The following is a 26,083-nucleotide window of genomic DNA, read 5'->3' as shown; positions in this document are numbered from 1 at the left end:
TACGTAGGCCCTCAGGGAGTCAGCTGGTGCGCTGAAAGAGCTTTGGCTAAAAGGTATACCGGCGTCTACCTTGTTTGTTCTGCGGAAAACCAGCAGGTGACACACGAAACTACAGAGGCCAAACCTACTACGTTGTAGAATATCAAGGAGTAATGACCGAACAGAGCAAATACAATCGGTATGTCTGGTCACCAATATTACGCCTAAAACAGAAAATATTTAATCACTGAGGTCGTCAGCATTCTCCGCAAAGCCTATGGTGTTGTGATGTAGTGTTATACTGCTTATTCCAGACTGTTGTATACTTAAAATATATATGCTGCTCACTAACTCATGCATACATTTCCATCTCCGCGTGATTCTAGTTGTCGACGAATTTCGCCGGAAGTGACTTACCACGCATGGATTAACACACAGAAAATGGCGTAACGACGTTACCTATTTGTTTACCAACAAAGATTTGCCAAGCCTTTGCCCAAAGTCGACTCGACTGGACGGACGTACTGGGAACGTGGGTCAATGCGACTGTCACAGTGAAAATTTAGAACTGAGTTTCCAGTAAGCATCCAACCCGGTCGGGCTTCGGCTCAAAGATATATCTAAAGCAAAAATCACCGGCGATGTGTCTGCGCTACGTTCGAACCAGAACGTCCGAAACCAGAAATAATCTCATCGCATATTTTAAAGCAATCAGCGAAACAGAGCTAGCAGAAGAGCCGAAACATATACATCACACAAAATAGCTAATTGGATATAAGGCAAGCTAAGCGCGCTATACATCCCACAGTGCACGCGAATCTGGGCCAGCGCCGGCGCGCCTCGTCGATTCCACAGAACTGCACAGTTTTTAGGGAACGACACAAAGTATACAACTCCAGTCTTCGCTGCCTGTTTCTTCTCTCGTCTCCTTTCGAGAACTCCTGGGAAAAAGGGAAAGGGAAAAATAAGGGAAGCGAGCGAACGAGAGAGAGAGAGAGATACCGAGCGATCCACAAAGAAATGTTTGTGCCTCTCCCGGCCCCTCCTAAGCAAAGACGGAAGGAGGGTACGTCGCAGTACCGCCCCCGTAACACACACACACGCACGAACACATCAGTGGAGAGGAGGAGGAGGAGGAGGAGGAGGAGGAGGAGGAGGAGGAGGAGGAGGAGGAGGAGGAGGAGGAGGAAGGGAAGATGAGGAGGAGGTCCAAGGGCGCTCCGAGAGATGTCGCGATTGAATTACAGGTCGTTAGTGCGTAGCCCCAGGCTTAATGAGTTCAAGGCGGTTATTGGCGCAGCTACACACGGTCAGCCAGTCTTACAGCCGGCCTGTCCCTGTTTTTTTTTCCTCCTTCTAACAGCGTGAACCTGTATCTCCGCGAAGGACCAAGAAAACGTGTATACGTTTTCAGTCTAATGAGAAGACACGGAGACCACCGACTCCGCAGCTTCTAGAGACACGGGAGCGCGGGGGGAAAGACGACGTGAGTGACGTCGCTACATTATACGGGGTCGGCGACCGTGACGTCAGGGCGCGGAGGAAAAGGGCACGGGAGGTGGCTCGAGATGGTCATGGCTGTCGGGACCGGGAGAGGAATTAATTGGCCGCGTTTATATGTGTCTGGGCGCGGGGGGCGCGAACCGAGTGCTTATTGGAGCCGGACCGCGCGACACGGGCCTTTTGGAATGAATTAGGCGTTAACGACTTGCGTCCGTTAGGGGGCATAAACGTTTTTCTGCTAATTTGGAACTTCCCCCCTCCCCTCCCCCCTAGGAGAGCGTGGACACAGTGGCTGCGAAGTGTGAGGGCTTTTGCAGATTTCGCGCTTAGTGCTGAAGACATAGCAGGGAATCGGGTACGGGCGTGTCCCTCAAAAAAAAAAAAATTCAGTACGCAGTGCATAAGACCCTTTATGTACTGCCTAATGAAATTTAGCAAGAATGTGTCTAGTGATGACATACCCAGAAATTTCGGACAAGCGCATTTTTTTTTTCAAGACAAAAGTACTTTGTGAACGCAGATTTTTCGCATGTCATAATATTGCACCGTAACAATCAATACATTCGTATAGATCCACTCTCGTGACGCTTGTAGTTCCCTGCTATTTGGTGTCAAAAACGCACCTCATTGTTTTGTTTTTTTGTGGCAGTCATAACTAAGTGTGAATGCAGGACAAAGTTTAAAAGCAAGACATTGGTATGTATCGGATGGAAAGACTATTTCCGTCGATATGTTCATAACAGTATATTACAATATTCCACAGTTGCGCCACAATTATAAGGTATGTCCGGGAAAGCTGGACTTAAGACGCATTTTATTCTGATTATATCACTCGCAGTTCCTCGCGCGGCTTCTTCAGTGAAGGTGTAGATTGAAATGGGCTTACATTAAGAGACCACCGCCACACAAGCAACATGCTGAACGCCATGCTTAGTACAGTGTAGATACAACTTAGTCCGATCTAGTCCCGTGTTGTCCAACAGCTTAAAAAATGCATTGCCTGTGACTAAACATAGAAGTCTGAATTCTATTGGCTGCGTTCTTCTTTTAAGTTATCACTTATTCCTGTTCATCATCTTCCTATTCTTCGAAGCTCACCTGGAAAACAGGAATAACCTATTTTCCTACCTGCGTGGTCACGCAAACCTGTGTAAACAGTACGTGCCATGTGTGAATAATAATAATAATAATAATAATAATAATAATAATAATAATAATAATAATAATAATAATAATAATAATAATAATAATAATAATAATAATAATAATAATAATAATTGGTTTTTGGGGAAAGGAAATGGCTCAGTATCTGTCTCATATATATCGTTGGACACCTGAACCGCGCCCGTAAGGGAAGGGATAAAGGAGGGGGTGAAAGAAAAAGGGAAGAGAGAGGTGCCTTAGTGGAGGGCTGCGGAATAATTTCGACCACCTGGGGATCTTTAACGTGCACTGACATCGCACAGCACACGGGCGCCTTAGCGTTTTGCCTCCATAAAAACGCAGCCGCCGCGGTCGGGTTCGAGCCCGGGAACTCCGGATCAGTAGCCGAGCGCCCTAACCACTGAGCCGTGAAGGTGTACGGTTTTAAACACCAGCATTGCTGCGAAGTGCGAACATATATGCAATGTGAGTGGTGTAAAGCGACGCACAGACATCTAATGCGTTTCTGCTATAAAAAAGGCGAAAAAAACGCTATAAAAAACGCTCTGCTCAGGCCCGCCTCCTCCGTTCGCGCTCTCCACTCAAGACGCTTTTTTTTTCTTTTTACTTTTTTGGTGGTGTTCCATAATTGGTGTCAGTGGCTCTCAACGCTGTCGGCTCATGAATTCATCTAGCGCCACATATATATTACGTTGACTCATCGCAACACCAATGCACAGTCCCGTCTCGTGTGCCTGCTCTCGTCTTTGTGCTTGTCTGTTTTAAGTTTCGCTCTATATAATTTTAATGCACAGTCGCAAAGAGCGAAATCAGGAAGAAAAAGTTTCAATATAATTCAAGAGACAGTGGTGCTATTTTTGTGGTCATATTAGGTTGCCTTATGACGCTTGCATGACGGGTATAGTTGAATAGGAGAACCTGGATTCGCAGTTATGCGTGGCTTGCGACCAACTGTCTAGAAGAGTAAGGTCGGGCGTGCAAGCACTAACGCGCATGCGCACTTCACGCTACATTAGGCTTACGTTTAAAATACTGTAAGGCGCAGACGAAGGCTCCCGGTATATTTGGGCGTTCCGTTGTTGGTTTTCAAGACTGTTAAAAGCAGGAAAAACCCTGCTGAATATTGAAGTAAGCTGTAAAAAGTGCGAGAAATATTCGGTTAGCTTTTGTTCGTGGAACAAAGGCTTGCATCCCGGAAACGTAATGCAAAAAAGCATAAATATGCAAAGTAAGCAGAAAGCACACGATAAATGAAATTCCTCCTCTCAATGCCCAACATTCATGGACAAAAGTTTTGAAAATTGAACAGTTGTAAGCTACGGGCATAGAAATATTGAAGGCAATGGTCCATTCTTCCGATCTGCAGCAAAACCTTTCTTTTGTAGTGTTTCTATTCCTAGCGTCGAGCAGTTAAGACTACCGTATTTCTAGAAAAGCAATAGGGAATGCTTTTGGCGATAGCAAAAACGTTAGTACGAAAAAAAATGCAAGCCTGCCGACGGGACATATGCGAATATATTGATTGTTATAGTGAAATCTTACAATATATGAAAAATTTTGCGCTCGAACTTTTCCCGCTCAATTAAAAATGCTTTTGTCCAGAAGTATTGGGTAAGGTTGTGGGATTTTTTTTAAATGCGCGATGTTTACTTCAACGCGTTACGAAGCACGTGTGCCGAAATCACAGCGCCGTCAATGTAATTATTCTACGCCCCTAATTGCACACGCGCAGAAGACCGCAAGGGCTCGTAAAAAGGGACAGTCCCTCTATACCGGCGTGGTTATTTCTGATCTTCGAAAATATGATACGCATGCAGTTGTTACGAAACACCGCTCCCGCCGCCGCCCAGGTTCAGTGGCGGAAACGCCGGCCGAAGGAAAAAGAAAAACAAACCACCAAGAAGCGTCGTCCACGTCATCCGAACGGAAACGGTATATAATGAAGCACACCACGGTTGCGGACTTATTTTGAGAGGCACGCTTCCAGATACACGCCCCCATCTAGGCGGCCTTCAAATCACCCGTACGGAGAGCTTACTGTGTCCTTGTTTATTTTAACCGGAGAGAGACACAAAGCGCGAGCCTGGAACTTGTTCATCAGGACAAAGCGACGGGTTTAGCCGATTCGAGACACTGATCTCCCTATGTCCGTCGCGGCTGCTCGATGGATGCGCTGTTCGGCTACTGATCGCAAGGTCGCGTTGGCCGAATTTCGGCGGTTGCGGAATGCAACAACGCCCGTGTGCTGTGAAATGTCAGTTCATGTCACAGAACCCCAAGTGACAGAATTAAATCCGGAACCCTTAACTACGACGTTCCTCATGACCGTCATGTGTAGCTGTGGGACGTTAAATCTCGCATATAGTACCATCCTATGATCTCCTTGACCACTGTACTATTTGTTCTGAAAATTGGCTTTGGGGGAAAGGAAATTTCGCCCAAAATTGGTTTTGGGGGAAAGGAAATACCCGCCGCGGTGGCTCAGTGGTTAGAGTGCTCGACTACTGATCCAGAGTTCCCGGGTTCGAACCCGACCGCGGCGGCTGCGTTTTTATGGGGGAAAAACGCTAAGGCGCCCGTGTGCTGTGCGATGTCAGTGCACGTTAAAGATCCCCAGGTGGTCGAAATTATTCCGGAGCCCTCCACTACGGCATCTCTTCCTTCCTTTCTTCTTTCATTCCCTCCTTTACCCTTCCCTTACGGCGCGGTTCAGGTGTCCAACGATATATGAGACAGATACTGCGCCATTTCCTTTCCCCCCAAAACCAGTTATTATTAAAGGAAATGGAGGAAAAACGCTAAGGCGCCCGTGTGCTGTGCGATGTCAGTGCACGTTAAAGAACCCCAGGTGGTCACAATTATTTTGAAGCCCTCCACTAGCGCACCTCTTTCTTCCTTTCTTCTCTCACTCTCTCCTTTATTCCTTCCCTTGCGGCGCGGTTTAGGTGTCCAACGATATATGGGAAGATACTGCGGCATTTCCTTTCCCTGAAAAAAAATTATTATTTTTTTTTATTATTTAAAGGAAATGGCGCAGTATCTGTCTCACATCTCGGCGGACACCTGAACCGCGCCGTAAGGGAAGAGATAAAATAGGGACTGAGAGAAGAAAGCGAGAAAGAGGAGCCGTAGTGGAGGGCTCCGGAATAATTTCGACCACCTGGGGATCTTTAACGTGCACTGTCATCGCACAGCACACGGGCGCCTTTGCATTTAGCCTCCATCGAAACGCGGCCGCTGCGTTCGGGTTCGAACCCGGGTACACCGGATCAGTAGCCGAACGCACTAACCACTGAGCCACCGAGGCGGGTGCTGTTTGTTCTGCTTTCTAATTTTCAGCTTTCACATTTAATCCGTTCATGTAACCTTCTTATGCGGGTGTGAACGAATTTAAATAAAGGCAAAAAAAAACTCACCGGACGGTTACCATTGTGTAACGCGATGCTCAGCGATAGCTGTTTAGGCGTTTAATTTTGGGGATACTTTCCTGACGCACCCGTGTAGTGGTCACGTGATGCATCCCTGCACTGGCAGGCGGCTGTTCCAAACTAAGCCACCCGTAGGCTTATGCGACCCAGGTTGACCGTGCACCCACTGCGCCCACAGTAAACGCACCCACCGGCTACGCCGACCTGGACGACGCCGGACGACTACGACGCGCAAGCCAGGGACGGTCGCCTAACAGCTATCGCTGTAAAAATCAAAACAAAAAAACTGCGCTTGCGCTCCGTGATTTTAGTGACTGCGAAGTCACGTTAGAAACGACCAAGGCGCCGTACCGACCAAGAGGGTCGGTGTAAAAGACGTCTGTAATGTTCTTGGTCCTTCTCAAACTCGTTCCCCCCTCCCCCGACCCCCCCAGAAAAAACCTAAACGATACGAGTCCAGTTTCCATTAAACCTTTTGTTTCACGCACGGAAGTAACCCAGTTTGTCTGCTAAGACAGTCAGTCCTGTAGATACAAAGAAACTCGCGGACTGACCCAGCGGTTAAGAGTCCAGAGGTGGGCAACCTCATGAGGTCGACCTCAACCTCAAAATGACCTCATCCTCACGTCGTGAGGTGAGGTTGAGGCGAGGTCGGCGACGGCTCGAAATTTTGTGTGGTTTGCAGATCAGACCTCAACCTCACGCGTGAGCTTGAGGTTGAATGATGTCGTCTTCAGTGAGGTCAAAATTTTGAGGTCGAGACTTTTTGCAGTTGCCACTTCTTACTCCGACGAGTGCCGCTTCCGAAGCAGAGTTGCAGCGCGTCACTGCAATGACGCTTGGTGTTCGGTTTCCCCTGTTTGGACAACCGGATGCCACAGTTCCCTCTTAGCTTCCGGTGCTGCGCCGTAATGTCCGTTCAGTCCGAGCCTACAGGAAGACGCACCCCTCTGGTCTTCCCGGAAGGGGTGTTACTGTCACAGCACGCCACTCTCCCTCCCCTTTGCCCCGCTGGCGTAGCACCCGGCTGCCTGCCGGTCGGCTCTAACTCCCGGGAGGGCGCAAAGCACGTAACTCACGTCGACCCGCGGTAGCTTGTTTGATGCCGCAAACAAATTACTTCAGTCCAAGCACGCAATACATTTGTCGCAGCGGGGATGGCCCCAAGCAAGGCTGCTTCGTGTTCATGCTCGTTGCCGGAGCTGATGTCATGGCTCCACGCTTTGCAGTCGAATAAAGGGGATCCTGCTGTACATTACAAGCTGACTTAACAGAAACTGGAGTAGTCGACACTGGCTAGAGAATGTGATTCAGATGGTTCCTAACAAGGACACCTGCTGTTTTGATTAAAAAAGCACGATGCCAGAAAAACCTGTATAACACATTCGAAGCTTTTGATCGCTGACTTCCCCTTTCGAATCTCACACTACTTCTGTATATTCCCGTTCCGTAATGCAAGCAGATGCGAATATAAGTTAACTTTTTATCCTCCCGGATAACCCCTCTTTTGGTCTCCGGTTCCTTGTTCCTTCTCGGAAATTCACTTATTATGCCGAAACACCGCAACACGAGGCGAACGCGCCAGCATAGCGGTGTTACAGCGGCGAAAAAATGCAAAACTACAATGAATGTATATATTGATGTGGTAGCTGACTCCTTTTTCCTTTTTTTTTATGAAGATGTGTGAATGGAACTGATTACATGCTCGCGTTGTGCTGCTGAGTCGCTGTTTCAAACCTTCTAATATGACGTTTAATGGGGCACACTGTTGTTCGCTTCTGTTTTTAGTGTGCGATTTTTGTTTATATGCTTCTAATCACTCTCTTTTTTTTTCTCGTATGGGATCAGTTAGGTTGGCGGCCTGCCTCGCAGACGACCGGGCACTACCCGTTATCTTTAACTATTTTGCAGAGACCCATCCTTCACCTTAAACGGCTTCGCAGAATGCTCGCGCGGTGCTCGTGGGTAAAAATGTCGAGGATGCTGGCGTACCATTGATTATTTCATTATTGAAGGAAAACAAGTGATTGACTTAAAGCAGCTTGTCTCAGACTGGTTGGCGAAATGGTACCCAAAATTCTGCTGAGGCGTATGAGTACTTAGGCGCTTTTTTTTCCCCGGGGTGGGGGGCTCGGAAAAAGATTTCGCTGCGGGGGTGGGGGGGGGGGGGCGGCAGTTGTTTTGACCCGCGTGATTTTAATAGTTAGCACAGTGTTCGAATATGTAATTAGCCCTTTCTTTCGAAATGCCGCGGGTTCACCGAGTCATCGGAGAATTCCCAGGATTCGAAACCATTACCATCGCCACCTGGAGGGAAGTGCAGAAACGGGGGCGGGTTTTGACCTCCCAGGAACATCAACATCATCATCCTTAATTATTTGCTACAGGTATTCCTATTTTCTCCTACAGTAATTGTCTTCGTTGGCTGGATACTCTACAATATTTAATCAATATTCTGGCAACATTTAATTTCGTAGCGGTATATCACTTCCTCGGGCTCATAAGGATACACTGTAAGCATCATCATTATCGCCATCATCTCGAGAGTCAAAGGCAATGTGTCGTTGCATGATATTTGCAGTATGTCATACATGAGAACTGGCGCGTTTACCTGCTGGACAATCTGAATGTCATTAATGTAGACGGGTTGTGGGCACTATTTGTAATACGTCATGCGCGCATGTGTAGTAATGTGGGATCCATATGGATCTTGAAATGGGGGTGGAAGGGGGTGGATGGGGTGTGTCTTGTCAGGTGTGTGTCCTTCTTGTTCTGGTCCTTTGTCTGCAAGCGCTGTGTTCTCAAAGTGGATGGGGGCCTGGTATGACGAGAAATTACATCGTTGTCACGTGAGTGTGATGTCATATTACAGCGTGGTCACGAGACTAGATTTGATGGCACATTACATCGCTGTCACCTGGCCTGATATGACGTCACACTCACATGATGTCATCACTAATTATAGTAATTAGTCTTAGCGTTGCATAATTACATTAATCAGCATCATTTATGTGCCGTCATCACCCTCGTCGCGTGACGTCGCATGGCGCCGTTTCTTGCGGACACTTTTTTTGCGGATATGACCTTGAGAGTGAGCCATCTAATGCTTTCGCATTAATAAAAGAAGCCGCTCGCTTCTGCACAGACATGAATACAACGTGCCTCTGTTGGTGTCGCAGTCGACGCTTGTTAAGTGTTTTCGAAGGCAACATACAGAGGACTGAAAAGAGCATTCTCGCTATGCCGGAGAGAGCTAGAAAATCGAAATATAGTGATATGCGTCTGCATAACCGTCGAATTGAAAAGTACATCGACGACCAGTTTCTTTATATTCGGTAACTATTCTCAAGCCTGAAAACAGTATCGTGAATACCTCCCCCCTCCTCCCAATTTCTGTAGATGGTGTAGAAGGGCTGTGTTTGTCAATTGCCGGTTCGTGCGTGAATGAGCGAGAGGCTTCTAATACGAACAAGTATACACGAAACAGGTTGCCAATTATTGACACATGTACTCACCGACGTACTAGTGGTAACCGCGTATAGGACACCCCTGCCCGCAGGCCATATACTCTCTGAGGGTTCATTCCAGATTATAAGCTTCTCCTATTGCGTGCACATAAATAGTGTCTGTACACACCTAATTAAATAATACCATCATCGTTTCGGCTTTCCTTCCTCACAGGATTCTCAGAATTGTTTTTAACGGCAAAATTTCTTAATCGCTTTTTGTTTTGTTTTTCGTTTGTTTTCTGAGGTCGAGCAGCCGACCTCAACCTCACAATTTGAGGTTGAGGTGAGGTTGAGTGAGATCAGCAGTGACCTCAGGAAAAGTGAAGTGAGCGCGTCTAAGAAGACCTCAACCTCAACTGATGAGGTTGAGGTTGAGTGAGGTCGGCAAATTATTTTTGAGCTTGAAGTGAGCTTCAGATTTCTTATATAAAATGCGCACCTCCTGTGAAGACAGTACACCTGCGTTTCATCGTGAAACACGGCCATAACTTAAGTCTCCTAGAAACGAACCAACTCAAATTTTGCTCTCTCCCATTTGCTTCCCTACTTTTTTTTTATTTCAGGCACGCTCAATCCTTCGGGTCACTTCCCGTGGCTCGACTCCGGCAACTCGCTTACCGACTTCTGAACTCCACGCATCGCTTGGCGGCTATCGGTAAACGAGATCGATTACCAATTACGCCCAGCCGAGATTACGGCGCCCAGAAGCAGGGGGCCATATCTACAGCTTACACACGCCAACACAAGCAGTACGGCAGCAGCAGCAGTAATGCCGAGACAGGCGAGGAAGAGCCCGTTATGCATAAGAGCTCCTCACGCCAGCGAACCCTGGGCGAGAAACAACAAAGCTTTTGCCCGGCAAGCCGCTCCGCGAACGACCGACCGACCAGCGGGCGCAAGCCCAGCTGAGCCACGCTCTCCACCACGCTTCTGTTTCCCCTCCCTCACCTACCCTCCTTCTCGGGACCCTCCTTAAGCGTCCCTACTTCCCCTTGCGCCCACTCACCCCCTCCCGTCTCTCTCGCCCTTCGAAGCCTCCTGTACCCCGCCACTTCCCCGTTTGTCCTCGTCGCGTTTTCCCACTCATTCTTCCCCCTTTCAACGATTTCCTCTTCCCCCTATTCGCTGACTCTCACTTCCCAACTCTTCCCTAACTTGTACCTGTCCTCGTTAAGATGTTTTCTCTCCTTCTCCTACAGTGACGCGCGATACCCTTTTCCAGCCTTTCAACCACTTCACTCCCTCGCCGCCCACCCGCCCGCTTGCGTCGCCTTTCCTGCATTCCCTATTTCTCCCTATTCCTTCCCGCCAACTCCCCATGCCCGCCGACTCCCTCCCTATGCGCCGTCATTCCTCTCGTATTGCTCCGCATTGAGCGTAATTCGATCACACAGCGGCGACGGGAACGCTGGCGACGACGAAGGACCACTCAGACCTACAGCTCGCGCAGCAAAAGAAGAAAAAGCCATTAGAGCCCGGATCGTGCAAGTCGTATATATACGTGCGTTTAATGGGCACCCCGACGATAGCCTGTTCCTCCCCCTCTTTCACATCCAGAATGAGTAGTCTTGTTTTCCGTTCCACGTCTCCCTCTTTCCCTACCTATTTCCTTTTTTTCCCTATTATTTCGCCCTTCGCGCGTGCGTCATTCGGAAACGATTTCGTACGACCCGGTTAGGGGGAGACAAAAACGAAAAAAAAAACCCCTCCCGACAATATTTCTCCGGGCCGGGCGAAGCTCTTTCTCTGTCTCTGTGTTATCTGAGCGACTCATCGCGTGCACGCATTACACGTTCGGCCATTAAAGCCAGAGATCGGCCGCAAACCCTGGACAGGTGTATGCTCCGTGCGAGTACAAACGCGAACGTAAACATGTACCTACTGTACATACACGTATGTGCATGGACACGTCTGCCTGCCCAATGCATGTCCGTTTGACGCTTCTTTCTTTCTCGCTCTGTGCTTCCTTTCTTTCGTTCTTTCCTTCGTTTTTATGCAGGCAGCAATGTAATCGTGTTAACGACAGTTAAAACGAAGCCGCAGGGAGTCGAGGGTCTGTTCGTTCACGTTCAGCGGGAAGTTTTTAACACCCAAGCGTTCCCGCACGTCGGCGTTATAAACATGACTATACTGCTACAAAAGGTACCGAAGGGAGGTGTACAATCGCACGTGCTGGTTGTGCACCGGTTAGTACTGGGAGAGGACATACAGACATGCGCACGTGCAAAAAGATACGTACTCGTCGGAATCGTGAAACGTATGCTCTTTCCGAAGGCTGGTATCTTACCCCTGGAGAACACATACTTATCACGCAGGCGGGGATTACAGCCCACAAGACGATTCGGAACTAAGCTACGAGGAACCGGTCTTTTTAATGTGATAACGCTAGAAGGCCTGTGGGGCCAAATTTCGACGTCGGCCATAAAATTCGCCCATTCGCTGAAGGGTAGTGAGGTCACCAAACAGGTGCAGTCCCGTTGGCTGGAGAGGAGTGACGTCACCAGACCGGAAGTGGCGTCACTTCTGGTACAGGCGTCAACAAACACGTAATGAAATTAGGTGTCGAGTGAATTTTTGTTCACAACGCCTGACCACAGATGACGATACTGCAGCATTTGTTTGTTTGTTTTTTGTTATTATGGAGGTTTTCCTCCGCGAGGCGTGTTTGCCGGGATAGACGCCATTTTAACGGGACAGCATAAAGGGTCCCGTGTCGCAGAAAAGCCGGCGTTGTCGTCGGCGTCGTTGGCCGTGAGCGAAAAATCCAGGAAATATCCCCACAGGAGCAGGTGGGCCACCTGGTCATGTGATCTTGTGACGTCGCACAACCTTCCCAGCGGATTGTGAGCAAACTGCGCACAGTGGCAGGTGCATGATAGTTAACGACTGGTCGCGAGAGGTTGGTCGGGAAGGGCAACCTGGGTCTCACAAGCCCCACAGGTGGCAGCACCTGTCATCGCAGGTCTGTGGCGCATCGCTTAACCGCTGCACCACTGCGCCAGGAGAGGTGGGAGGACTCCAAGTGATCTATGAATGTAAATTAGAGAATGACGCATTATGCATATATGGGCATTAACACATTAACACTATCGTGTCATGCCCTGCTTGAGTGTTCCCTGTAGTTTTTATTTTGACTTTGTTATGCCCACAATTTCATATCGATTTGGACAACCAGATTTCTCGGAACAGTGATCATTGCGGCGTCACTAAATGGTGCAAAGAACAGTGACTTAATATGTTTGGTAGCGCCGATGAGATAGAGAGCGGATGACGGACTCCTGCTTTCACAGCTTTGTTGATGATACGTTAAGGGAAGGTGGTAAGCAAAATTGACCGAAACAGTGATTTCTATTTTGCTCGAAGAAGATAGCAGGATTTCTGAAGAGCAGATCCTGCAAACGGCAAAGTCGTATGACAGCAGGAAATATTCAAACATGGTACCAACTACACTAATCCCTATTTAAATGAGACGCGACTTGAGACAGGCATCCTTTTGTAGCTATTTTTTGGTTTCAAGACAAAGAAAAGGCTTTCAAAACGTGTTTTATTCTTATAAACTTCACAGAACGCACAGAAAACATGTTTTTACTTTCTAAACAGTTCAATTTTTAGGTCCACTGGCGCTGTTTATTAGAGTGCCAGCAGTTGTTTTGCTTCCCGTGCGCCTGAGTTACTGAAGTTTACGAAAACTGGCAGCTGTTTCCTGCTTTCTAAATACATTGTGAAGACAGAAATTGCCTCCATTTTCTGCCGATCAGCGAAATACGCGTACATTCGGAGCCAACTAGTATGTCACACCGGGTGTATTTTGTACTTTGACGTTGAACCACGCAGGCAATACGCTGACAACTATAGTCGGATGCAACTCAGGAACAACGCGGTTTTCCCCCTCAAAGGACCCCCTTCCAGCCAATGGCGTCGGCCGATTCTCATGACCCTGCTAGCATGACGATGCAGGGAGTGGCGCGAGAATGCAAGGAGGGGACTATCCCCTTTGATCTGCCACTGCCTGCATTGTCATGCTAGCAGGGTCATGACATTCGGCCGACGCCGTTGGCTGGAAGAGGGCCCATTGACGGGAAAATTCCACTTCGTTCTTGAGTTGTTGCCCCGCCGTGGTGGCTCAGTGGTTATGGCGCTCGGCTACTGATCCGGAGTTCCCGGGTTCGAACCCGACCGCGGCGGCTGCGCTTTTGTGGAGGAGAAACGCCAAGGCGCCCGTGTGCTGTGCGATGTCAGTGCACGTTAAAGATCCCCAGGTGGTCGAAATTATTCCGGAGCCCTCCACTACGGAACCTCTTTGTTCCTTGATTCTTTCAGTCCCTCCTATATCCCGTCCTTTACGGCGTGGTTCAGGTGTCCAACGATATATGAGACGGATACTGCGCCATTTCCTTTCCCCAAAAACCAATTATTATTATTATTATCCTTGAGTTGTATCCGACTAGAGGGCAGATTTCCAGATACCTGTAAAAAGCAAGGATGGAAGGAAGACGAAGGAACGTGCCCGAAAGGGCAATATAAGGCAGTTAAAAAATAAAATCACATGGACACCTAATTCCATAATGTGCTGGCAAAGCGGCAGGATTACCAGCTGTTGATCATCATCATCATCAAAACGTTTATTTCCACCTAAATGAAACTCCTTTTTGGACCCCCCGGCACGCAGGCCTAAGGGAGCCCTACTTAGGAGCCTCGGAAACTAAGGTCTGGTGAAGACACATTGTCGCTTCACGGCCTCAGCCGCCAGGCGGATGTCTTGTCACCGTTGATGCTTTAACGGGAAGTGACGTCACTTTCGGGCCGGTGACGTTACTTTCCACCCAGCCAATAGGAATGTTTCAGTCTCGTGACGTCACTTCGCTCCATCCAATGGGCGAATTTTAAGACCGACGAAGCACTTTGGCCCCATGGGGCTCTAATGCTATCGCATTAAAGCGACGGTGAACGTACTTTAGGGCAGCTTCTGAAAACGCTATTTTCGTGTAATGAATCATTCACCTTAGATTTTGTCACATGTCTGGTGCATGCACTGGATAAAAGTATAGTGTCTTAATAATAATAATTGGTTCTGGAAGAAAGGAAATGGCGCAGTATGTCTCATATATCGTTGGGCACCTGAACCGCGCCTCAAGGGAAGGAATAAAGGAGGGAGTGAAAGAAGAAAGGAAGGAGAGGTGCTGTAGTGGAGGGCTCCGGAATAATTTCGACCACCTGGGGATCTTTAACGTGCACTGACATCGCACAGCACACGGGCGCCTTAGCGTTTTTCCTCCATAAAAACGCAGCCGCCGCGGTCGGGTTCGAACCCGGGAACTCCGGATCAGTAGTCGAGCGCCCTAACCACTGAGCCACCGCGGCGGGGCTATAGTGTCTTGCTGAATCTATTTTTGAGCGAATTAGTCTTTGAAGCAAATGTAGAAACTGCACCGCCAGTAATAATAATTAATTGGTTTTTTGTGGAAAGGAAATGGCGCAGTATCTCTCTCATATATCGTTGGACACCTGAACCGCACCGTAAGGGAAGGGATAAAGGAGGGAGTGAAAGAAGAAATGAAGATAGAGGTGCCGTAGTGGAGGGCTCGTGAATAATTTCGACCACCTGGGGATCTTTAACGTGCACTGACATCGCACAGCACACGGGCGCCTTAGCGTTTTTCCTCCATAAAAACGCACGAATCGTGTTTAGTTGAAAAGGAACAACGACAATGGCGAGACAGCAGTGTGGTTTATGAGAAAACGGGCTAATGATTTTTTTCGGAACACAGTAGAATGTATAAGATAAGCAGACAGCGAAGTCTGAGGAAGGATGCGCGCGACGTGGCGTGCGTGCGCATAAAATGAAATGAATGAAAGCTTGCAGGTTTCAGGTTGAGGTGAATTGTCTCTGGAATGTTGTAAGTAATGTGGATGAATTGTCTATGGAATCTTATAAGTATACTATGGATAGATTTTCTGTGGAATCTCATAAGTAACGTGGATGACTCTCTCCATGGAATGTTGCAGTGCCAGCAATTTGGGCTAGTTTCAACTCCGGTTAAATAGAGGTTGCATTTGGTGTATGCTACTCCAAGTCGTAATCGACGTTACAGAGTTCCTTGGGGGAGCACAACCACAAATACAAGGTGAAGTCGTAAACCTGAATCGAGACTACAGAGCTGTGGTCTTGTTGATGGCTCACGTCGTTCCAGTTCAGTTGCATGGAAGCTTGCACTGAACACGCGAGCAAGGCTGCAGAGTCATTTATCGCGAATGCTGCTTTGATGAAAGCCCCATCAGCATGAGCCAGCTTAGCTTTGGCATCGACGCGTTCATCTGCCACTATCCCGTAGTCCCGGATTCCGGCTTGGTATCACACTGAAACCGTAATATACGTTCGCAATGAAATGTATGTCAGCAACGGCGCAATTCTTCAGACTAGTTGCTCGCACGTTCTTGGCCTCACGTATGTTTCTTTATGAGCTGTCATGCAGGTCTTAAGTCGCATAACATAGTCGACTGCTTTGCGGTTCGCTGACCAATATAGCCGGAAACCTCTCAATTGAGCTACCGCGGAAGGTGTTTTGTGCACGACCCTAAAGCGATAGCTTAAGACGCTTCCAGGCACTATCCCTGCTGCTAATAACAATAATTAATAATAATAATTGGTTTTTGGGGAAAGGAAATGGCGCAGTATCGGTCTCATATATCGTTGGACACCCGAACCGCGCCGTAAGGGAAGGGATAAAGGAGGGAGTGAAAGAAGAAAGGAAGAATAGAGAGGTGCCGTAGTGGAGGGCTCCGGCATAATTTCGACCACCTGGGGATCTTTAACGTGCACTGACATCGCACAGCACACGGGCGCCTTAGCGTTTTTCCTCCATCCCTGCTGCTGCAGAAGAGGTATTCGTCAATGATCATTCTACAAAAACATGCTCCGAGTCGCCATACGCAAATGAGATCTATGACAATGCTAGTTGTTTCAGACTGGCTGGCGTTTGAAAACAGAACCATGTAATCAGTACGAGAAAGCCGGCTGACGTCAGTCTGTTTTCCTCGCGTAAGAAGAAGGCCAAGAAAACAGCTACATGACCAGTTTCTATAGCGCTGAAATCCAGTGGTCGTCCATAGTGTCAAGGCTGCCGAGACCTAATCGAGGGTTAATTAACTACGGAGAAATAACAGTTATAACGAAAAAAGAAATGTCCAAAGGCCTTCCAGTTAATAATAATAATAATTGGTTTTGGGGGAAAGGAAATGGCGCAGTATCTGTCTCATATATCGTTGGACACCTGAACCGCGCCGTAAGGGAAGGGATAAAGGAGGGAGTGAAAGAAGAAAGGAAGAAATAGGTGCAGTAGTGGAGGGCTCCGGAATAATTTCGGCCACCTGGGGATCTTTAACGGGCACTGACATCGCACAGCACACGGGCGCCTTAGCGTTTTTCCTCCATAAAAACGCAGCCGCCGCGGTCGGGTTCGAACCCGGGAACTCCGGATCAGTAGTCGAGCGCCCTAACCACTGAGCCACCGCGGCGATACGCCTGAGCTCGTTCTGGGAGGTTCTCGAGAGCACGTTTAAGTTTTTTTTTTTTACTCTTTCATTCCGCCTCCCCTGTGTTGCGCAGTTTTGATGCAGAAATTCGGGAACGTTGTGTGTGTGTCTCCACCCTAACATACTTCACTGGCGTTTAGTTCACTGGCGCAGTCCAGATAAAGCGAAGGCAGAAACGTGAAGCCCCCCGTCTCCTTTAATTCTGCATTTTATTTTTGCCGTGTTGGTTCCCGGTATACTGCATTCGTCTCAACACCCGCCCCGGTGGCTCAGTGGTTAGGGCGCTCGACTACTGATCCGGAGTTCCCGGGTTCGAACCCGACCGCGGCGGCTGCGTTTTTATGGAGGAAAAACGCTAAGGCGCCCGTGTACTGTGCGATGTCAGTGCACGTTAAAGATCCCCAGGTGGTCGAAATTATTCCGGAGCCCTCCACTACGGCACCTCTTTTTTCACTCCCTCCTTTATCCCTTCCATTACGGCGCGGTTCAGGTGTCCAACGATATATGAGACAGATACTGCGCCATTTCCTTTCCCCCCAAAACCAATTATATATATATGATTTACTCCATCAACTGATAAGATGCAATAAAAACGAATGAATGAACGAACAGGCCTACTGCTAGCAGCGCTCTCGTTGGATCATTGCCAACATAGGTACCTAAGACCATGCCACGGTTGATTGATTGATTGTTTGATTCACTCAGTGGCTGATTGATTGGTTGACTGATTAACCCGACTTACCTATGGATTGATTATTTATTGATTGATCGATCCGTTCATTCACTCGCTTCTTCACAAATAAATCGGTTGATTTATTTGTAATTTATTTGTGATTGATTGATTGATTGATTCACTCACTCATTCAGTGGCTGAGTGATTGACTGAGTGATTAACCTGACTTACCTACGGAGTGATTGATTGATTGATTGATTGATCCGTTCATTCACTCGCTTCACAAATAAATCGGTCATTTACGGATGTACGCACGCACGTATGATTGAACGGCAATTACTTCGCCTTCAATAATTTCGTAACTGTTACACCTGTTACTGTGCAGTAACGGAAAAAAAAATATTACGCGGAATGTTATAAGCCTGCTACCAACACACAAAGAGGCGCTCTACAAAACACCCCAGGAGCACACGCGGACGCACACTGACACGTACGAAAGGATAGAAGGAGATCTCTGTTACTTTATGGGGTTACGACTGTTTTATACACAAGTGCACCGGCGCGGATCAACTCGTTCAACCAGCGAAAAAACAATGAAGACAGCAAGAAAGGAGAACGCTTCCGCAAACTCGCTTGAGCGAACAATAGTCCGATGCTGGCGCACATTTTGTTTCGATCGGTGCAGTCTTGTTAATGCGGCAGGGAATAGGAGCAAAACAGGACCGCGATCACAGCAAGACTCACAAGAACAAAAGGGAAGGAGGCCAAGCCAACCAATGTATCAAATAGAGAGAGAGAGAGGGAGAGGGAGAGTAAAAAAATAAATGAATCTCTCTCGTAATACCTTCTAGTCTTTTACTTACATTTGTGTGCGTGTGTGTGTGTGTGGAAATGGATCTTTTTCTATACCTCGTGGTAGAGCAATGCATCTGCCATCGCTGTTGCTGAAAGGTCGGCCCCGTCACAAGGGAGGGCCCATAAATTTTGTGACACTAGTAGCATTTCCACTTTCGCATCGGAAACCATATCACTCAATCTACGGGGCGCAAATGACTCTCTCGAAAGTAACGCGACATCGAAAAGAAAGAAAACGCAAAGACGAGTGAAGAATTAAAAACAAAAGGCCAAGAGTCGATCGGCAAAGCCACGTAGCCGCAGAAGTGTATGTGTCGCCTTTGATGTCATACTGAAAGATGGAAAAGATGTAAACATCAGCATCCAAATTACATCTGAGAGGGCTAAGAAGATTTTCAATCAATCACAGCCGGCGCAGAGTGGCCCCCTTATAAAAATGTTCTATAGATTGTCTATAGACTTTTTACAGACTGTATTGTCTTCCCATCGATATTTACTTTTGTCTATCCATAGCCTATAGTCTGTCTGTACAAAAAGTCAACTAAAAGTATATGGCCATAAATATATATAGATTCCCTATAGACTGTCCATAAGATTTTGATTGCCTATCGACTATTCTATAGGATCTGTCTATAGAAAATCTATAAGCTTTATAAAAAAAAAGTGCATGGAGAGTCTACAGACTCTCTAAAGAAATTTTTGTAAGGGTAGCTCTGGCAAGTCCCATAGAACATGCCTAGAGCAAGCGCAGATAGTGCGCGCTATAATCTATTATCGTGCGGCTCTCTTCAAGTTCTCTGGCTCAGTGAGCCCGACTATAATAAGCTCTTAAACCGGCTTCCATACTCTAACGGTCGACCTGAATAAAACTAAAAAATTCTGAAGAGCTCAGTGCCCTTTATTTAGAAAGGAAAAAGGTAGAGTGCATGTTTCCGGCCGTGACTGGAGCTTCACCGCATTTTTTCCGCGTTTCATCCGCGTCTTCAAGCGTCTATAGTTCCTTTTTCCTTGAGCTTCTTTCCTACTTTGTTATACTACTGATACTGATACTTCTACTACTAATACTACTACTACTACTACTACTACTACTACTATTATTATTATTTGTACTACTACTACAACTTGTACTACTGCTGCTACTATACTACTGCTACAACTTGTACTAATGCTGCTACAACTACAACTACTACTAATACTATTACCACCACTACTACTGCTACTACTACTACTACTACTATTATTTGTACTACTACTACAACTTGTACTACTGCTGCTACTATACTACTGCTACAACTTGTACTAATGCTGCTACAACTACAACTACTACTAATACTATTACCACCACTACTACTGCTACTACTACTACTACTATTATTTGTACTGCTACTACAACTTGTACTGCTGCTGCTAATATACTAATGCTACTATTATTTGTACTACTACTACAACTTGTACTACTACTGCTACTACTACTACAGTTTGTTATACTAGTACTACAACTGCTACTTTCACTACTACTGCAGCTACACTCCTGCTGGCTAGCAGTATTGGCTCATTGTCTCACCCGCTAACTTTCGCTAATTCGCCCCCTGCTTTTCATTAATAACCTTTTTCTTTAGCCACTCACTCTCTACCGAGCCCTCCACTTTCAACCACTCACCCTCAGCTACGCTTAGCCGCTTGCAATCGCAGTTACACTCGCTAACTCGGCCACTCAGCCTCGCTGACTTCGTCACTCGGTCGCTTCCGGCATCCTGCTCCAACCCACTGCCTCTCACGCACTCGCTTTACGGACGCAGTCAACCAATCACTCTCGCTCAGTGACTGCCCACTCAGTCACTCGTCGAAACACACGCACTCAGTCATTGTCTCCAACAAACAGGCTAACCAGATCTAGACAAAAAGCTCCCCCTATGGACGACTCCTTAAAAGAAGAACCAGGTCTTTTTCTTCGATTCGAACGGCAACGCTTCGCGCACTCACTGACTTCCTCGACAAACAGTGAGCGCGACCCACTCTAAATCCACCCCGAGCGAGCGCACCTGAAAGAAGCGAGGACAAAAAAAAGGGGGGGGGGGGGCTAAATAAAAACAAACAAACAAAAGCTTTTCCCCGGCCCCCTCCAGCGCCCTCCGAAGGCCCGGGAGTAAAGTTTCCCCAGGATTCTTCGACCGCTGCTGGATATCCACACCGTTTCACGAAAGAAGACAGAAGCTGCCGCCGCCCCGGAGTTCTCCGGAGCCGCCCCTCGCCCCCATTGCCTCTCCCCCCCCCCCCCCTCCTTAACATCACCTCGCGCCCCAGCCAAAGGTCGGGCAACAGCGGGGCCCAAAACCGCTTGCAGACAATTTGGGTCATAGACGGGCCGACCCCACGCAACCAACCTCAAGCGCCCGCCAACTTCGGCAGTGCCACACACACAACGACAAACAGTGAATACAGACACACACACGCACGCACTGGCAAAGCAAGAACGCTAGCACGCGCGGAGAGGTTTTCGCGAGGCCGTCGTGCTCTTCGATCGATCTCCGAGGAGGAGGAGGAGGAGGAGGAGGAGGAGGAGGAGAAACAGGGACGTAACAGAGTAAAGGAAGAAAAAAGGGGGAGGGGCGTCTTCAAAAATAGGCGCCATCTAGCAGCGTATCCCCGCACTAACACAACCACCGCCCGCCACCACCTGTCGCGACGCATATGAATTGATGGCGCGCGCGTTCGCTCGCTCCAGCTGAAACGCACTGGCGCCGCTATCCCGAATGCAGCGCGGAGTATATTTAGCCGGAACGGTGCGTGTGGCACAAACGTGTGTCCCCCGTCGTCATTCACTCCAGCGCTTGTGTACGCGCCTGCACGGAACCAAAACAAAAGCGTCGCTACGACTAGAACCGCTGCTTTGGCAGGAGCGCGATATCTAACACTTAGGGCCGGTCAACGCGGTACGTCGTTCTCTGGGGGTGCTGCTATTATGCGCAACATACGTTCGTCCATTTGACACTGTTATCGGGTTCCACACGATTCTTCCCGACTGACCTCCATTTTTTTTTCTCTCTATATGGGCGAGTTTTCCTTTCGAACTACTTTTGTTACGGTCGTCTCTGCTTTGACCGCCTTCCAAGGCGTCCACTTAGCTTCCAAAGCCTGCTTAGATTACGCCGTGTGTTGTAGGCATGCGTTAAAGGAACACTTAGGACAAATTGATGCTGGTCTCTAGTGGTTTTGTTTATGATTTACAGAGCTTAATGTCTCAAAGCGACTCAGGCTATGAGGGACGCCGTAGTGAAGGGCTCCGGAAATTTCGACCACTGGGGTCCTTTAGTGTGCAGTGACATCGCACAGTACACGGGCCTCTGGAATTTCGCCTGCATCGAAATTCGACCACCGCAGCCGGGATCAAACCCACGTCCTACCCACCGCGGCGGCTGTATATAAAACGGCGTTGACAGTTCCTCCTCCATGCTACTCGCTGGTGATTTCAACGTCGATTTCTGAGAGAACAAAAACTTCGGCACCGATGTTTCAATGAACGTAGCAACCTTAAGATGAAACCAGAACATGTTGTTGGTTGCTTGGGAAAGGAAATGGCGCAGTATCTGTCTCACATCTCGGCGGACACCTGAACCGCGCCGTAATGGAAAGGATAAAGGAGGGACTGGGAGAAGAAAGGAAGAAAGAGGTGCCGTAGTGGAGGGCTGCGGAATAATTTCGACCACCTGGGTATCTTTAACGTGCACCCTGCATCTCCCACAAAATGCTAAATTCAAATGGAGCGCTAGACGCAGTGACTGCATTTTCTGGCGTCAGTGGTTCGGTTAGGCGCCCGCCTCGGCTTCAGGAGGTGGGAGGTTCGAATCCCGTCGCCGGACACTCATCGGGAAAACGAGTAATAATAATAATAATAATAATAATAGTTTTTTTTCCGGGGGGGGGGAATGGCGCAGCAGCTGTCTCATATATCGTTGGACACCTGAGCCGCGCCGTAAGGGAAGGGATAAAGGAGGGAGTGAAAAAAGAGGTGCCGTAGTGGAGGGCTCCGGAATAATTTCCGCCACCTGGGGATCTATAACGTGCACTGACATCGCGCAGCACACAGGCGCCTTAGCGTTTTGCCTCCATAAAAACGCAGCCGCCGCGGTCGGGTTCGAACCCGGGAACTCCGGATCAGTAGCCGAGCGCCCTAACCACTGAGCCATCGCGGCGGGTTCGGACACTCACCGGGAAAACGAGTACAAGTGCCTTCACTGCCCAGAGTACAGCTTAATCTCGTAGAATGCGCACCTGGAAAGCAGTGCTCGCCCGATTGCGTCAACGTTTCATTCCACAATAGCCAGGCTGTAATAGCGCATTACTATCATAAGTGTCCTTAGTTTTCTTTTTTTACAGCGAAAGCTGTAATAGCTTTCTACATGCCATTTAGTACGAGCCGTTTAGGGGGTACAACGTCAGCCGTGTAAGACGCGTTGCGCATAATACGTTCCCTCATTCCCGTCAACGGGAGAGCGAAAGCCGGGAGTGAGCGCCGCCGGTTGATATGGCGCCGACCCAGCGGAGCGCACAGTGGAGGAGGAAAGGGTAAACCGGTTTAGCCACAGCTGGCGCAGCGAGGACAGGGACGAAAGGAAATACGGAGAAGCGCGCCGTAGATGTGGCAGGAAGGTGGGAGTGAAAGAAGGGAGAAAGAGGTGCCGCGGCTTGCCGAGGCTCCGGCGGCTCGCTCGTCACGGAGGCGTGGGAGAGGCTAGCGCGGTGGCTGAAAGAGATAGAGAGCAGGATCGCTAGGCACGGCGGTGGAGGATTCTAGTACACTACAGCATCACATAACAGCAGCCACAGCAGCCGCATGAGGCTTGCGATTGTCGCAAGGAATCAGCTGTGGAGTTCAATGCAGCGTCGACGAGAGCCGAAGAAGAGGAGACTACGACGGATGTTCGCCAAAAATGTGTGTGCCGTGGGATGCTCGTAGATTCGGCATGCCCGCGGAAGTGGACATTCTCCATTCCGACGGGAAAGTCGAAAGCATGTTGACATCCGAGCTGAACGTGCAAGATCGCATCGCTGTCGGCGGTGTTGACGCAGGTTGTGCTATGAAGACAAGCGATAGTGCCGTGGCGGATGACGAAGACGGAATTGCTTCGACCGAAACGCCGGCGCCAGTGGTCGAACGCGCGGCCACATCTACTGCCTTACCTGCCGGAAACGCCTCTAATGCCAACCAGCTTTCACTGATTAATGCGCTAAGCCGGCAAGTTTAGCTCTGCTATGTTTTTTTTTACTGCGGACTACGATGCATTACTTTTATGCATGCAAGCTTTGCGAACGCTGCACTCAATAAACGATATCGAGCGCGTCGGCAAACTACCAATCCCGCCTGCGCCGGCGCATGACCAGTAACACTCTAATGAAGACAGCCGTGCACAGTACCGTACACAGAACGACAGTGCCGTGAGGCAGTGTGGTGGTGTGGTCGGTTTACAGACCTACATGGCAAAGAGTCGATGCGGGCGATTCCGGCGAGATACGGATGTACCCGAGTATAGCCCTGTGTACAGAGCGCATGAGAGTCGAGCGCTATCTGGCGACCGCCATCAGAAAACAGATCGAGTTGCTCAGGAAGGGGCTGCACTGTTTCACTTATACAACTAGCATGTGAACCACGTTCCTCCATTCATCACGCGCAGACGTGGGCAAATCGAAACTATGCCGAACGCGACGTTTTCTTATCTGCGGCCCCTTCCATATTTCAAGAATCGTGGCAATAATAGCGGCGACGCGAGGTGGGTCTATAGCCTGGAAGAGAGACATCGCGCGCAACACGCTATTTCATGATTTATTACTTGAGGCCGGAGTATTATGCACAGAAACGGGTGAAAGGTTAAAAGGCAACAACGACAAATACATTTGTGATCAATGGCTGTGTTTTTCGCTATTCCTATAGCAGCGAGAAAATGCGAACACTCAGAACTCGTGGAAGACTTTCTTTTGTACTAAAAAGAAACCGTGAGTGGTCTTTCTCTAAATGGTTTGCCAAAGTTTTTGAGGATGGAACAGCAGCTTTCGGAGTAGCCAAAATGTGATGGGGATTTTATTGCCTTTTCACACACAAAAAAGGCATTGCCACTGAATCCAAAAGAGTTAAGATCAGATTAGGTGCGTTGTTTTAAAACGATATTTCCCCCGATTTATTTACCTGTTGTCAAAATTCTACCCCGGTGAATACGACCCTGCATGTGCATTATGTGGTGATTTAGCCACTTATGATCACCTATTGTGGAATTGTAAAGAGGAGCCACCCCCGAAATCTCTAATACAGGTTCCTACTCTCGAGCAGTGGGAGGCCGTGTTGGTCAGCTCAGACTTGGGAGTTCAAACCCGGGTCATTGAATGGGCTACCCAGGTCGCTGCCAGCCGTGGACTGATAGCCACCTAGCACTGATCGTCTGCATTCTGCCTTTTCTGACGAATTAAATGTTTTCCAATCCAATGGTCAGGCCCACGTTTGACTAAGATTAAACTGACAACGATGCCGGCGACTGATGTCGCTGGTTATCGACTTCCTCGTGACGTCACAGATAGCAGCTACCAATAGCAAACGAGACAAAAGGTGATACAGAGTAAGGGTTAAAATCATTAAATACGAAGAAAATGGGTGCAGGCTCTTGATTTTCGTTTCCTCTAGAATTTACTGTCGCGAATGTAGTACGGGGTAATCATTTCGTACTTTAATACGTGTAGAAAAGGGGCAACGGATGATCATTCACGTGCACGTTTCCAGTGTCGTCGGTTTGCGCGCGCTTGTCAAATCAAAGCACTCAAGCCGTGCGGTTGTGCTTGTGTGGGTGTTAATAATTACTGCCTTATTATTCCCACATATATCGTCCTTACGGTCGTCTTTGTGCTGGGCTCTGCAGTGATGCGTTTCTCATGGTGCCGCTGCATCAACACAGAGTAACACGCTGTGCTGTTGAACTTAGTCACATGTTAACGGCTCACACCTTTCGTTGGGCGACCTATACGACGTTCCAACATCAAATTATTATTTTTTTCTAGCACCGAAAGTTAGTTTGGCGACCTATACAGCTGACCGACCGATTTGGGAGTGCATTCTATCGTCATCCTAAGCTCACACCAGCTTGTGTTACTTAAGTAACGCGCGAGAGAGAAGCTCAGGCTATAGGAGTGTACGGCCTTGCTTCCTTTTCATCAGTTACGAAATGCATTCTGCTTCATTAAAGCGTGGAAGTGGATTCTGAACAACGTTTCTTTTAACATGTAGCCTTAGTTTAAGTGGTGGTTTGGGCAAACAGTGCTTAGGAGGCGCTCCGGCTGCTTGAAACAGAACTTAGATATAAGTTAGTAGAGCGCGAAAAATATATATATACATACACGAGCAAAGGCAAACAATTAAATTCCTGCACTCCAGACTTGGTCATTTGCACCCAACAGTA

General features: G+C 48.3%; 1 protein-coding gene and 1 non-coding gene across 5 annotated transcripts in view; one reads left to right on the top strand and one right to left on the bottom strand.

Annotated features, from left to right (window-relative positions):
* Positions 1-26,083, bottom strand: part of LOC144107558 (uncharacterized) — a 167,135-nt gene that overhangs the window by 34,388 nt on the left and 106,664 nt on the right. The window lies entirely within an intron of this gene.
* TRNAS-ACU (transfer RNA serine (anticodon ACU)) lies at positions 5,117-5,188 on the top strand. Its single transcript has one exon. It is a non-coding gene; the product is annotated as a tRNA-Ser (tRNA).

Source organism: Amblyomma americanum, chromosome 10 (assembly GCF_052857255.1).
Source record: "Amblyomma americanum isolate KBUSLIRL-KWMA chromosome 10, ASM5285725v1, whole genome shotgun sequence".
Classification (NCBI taxonomy): domain Eukaryota; kingdom Metazoa; phylum Arthropoda; class Arachnida; order Ixodida; family Ixodidae; genus Amblyomma; species Amblyomma americanum.
This window is presented reverse-complemented; position numbering and strand designations above follow the sequence as displayed.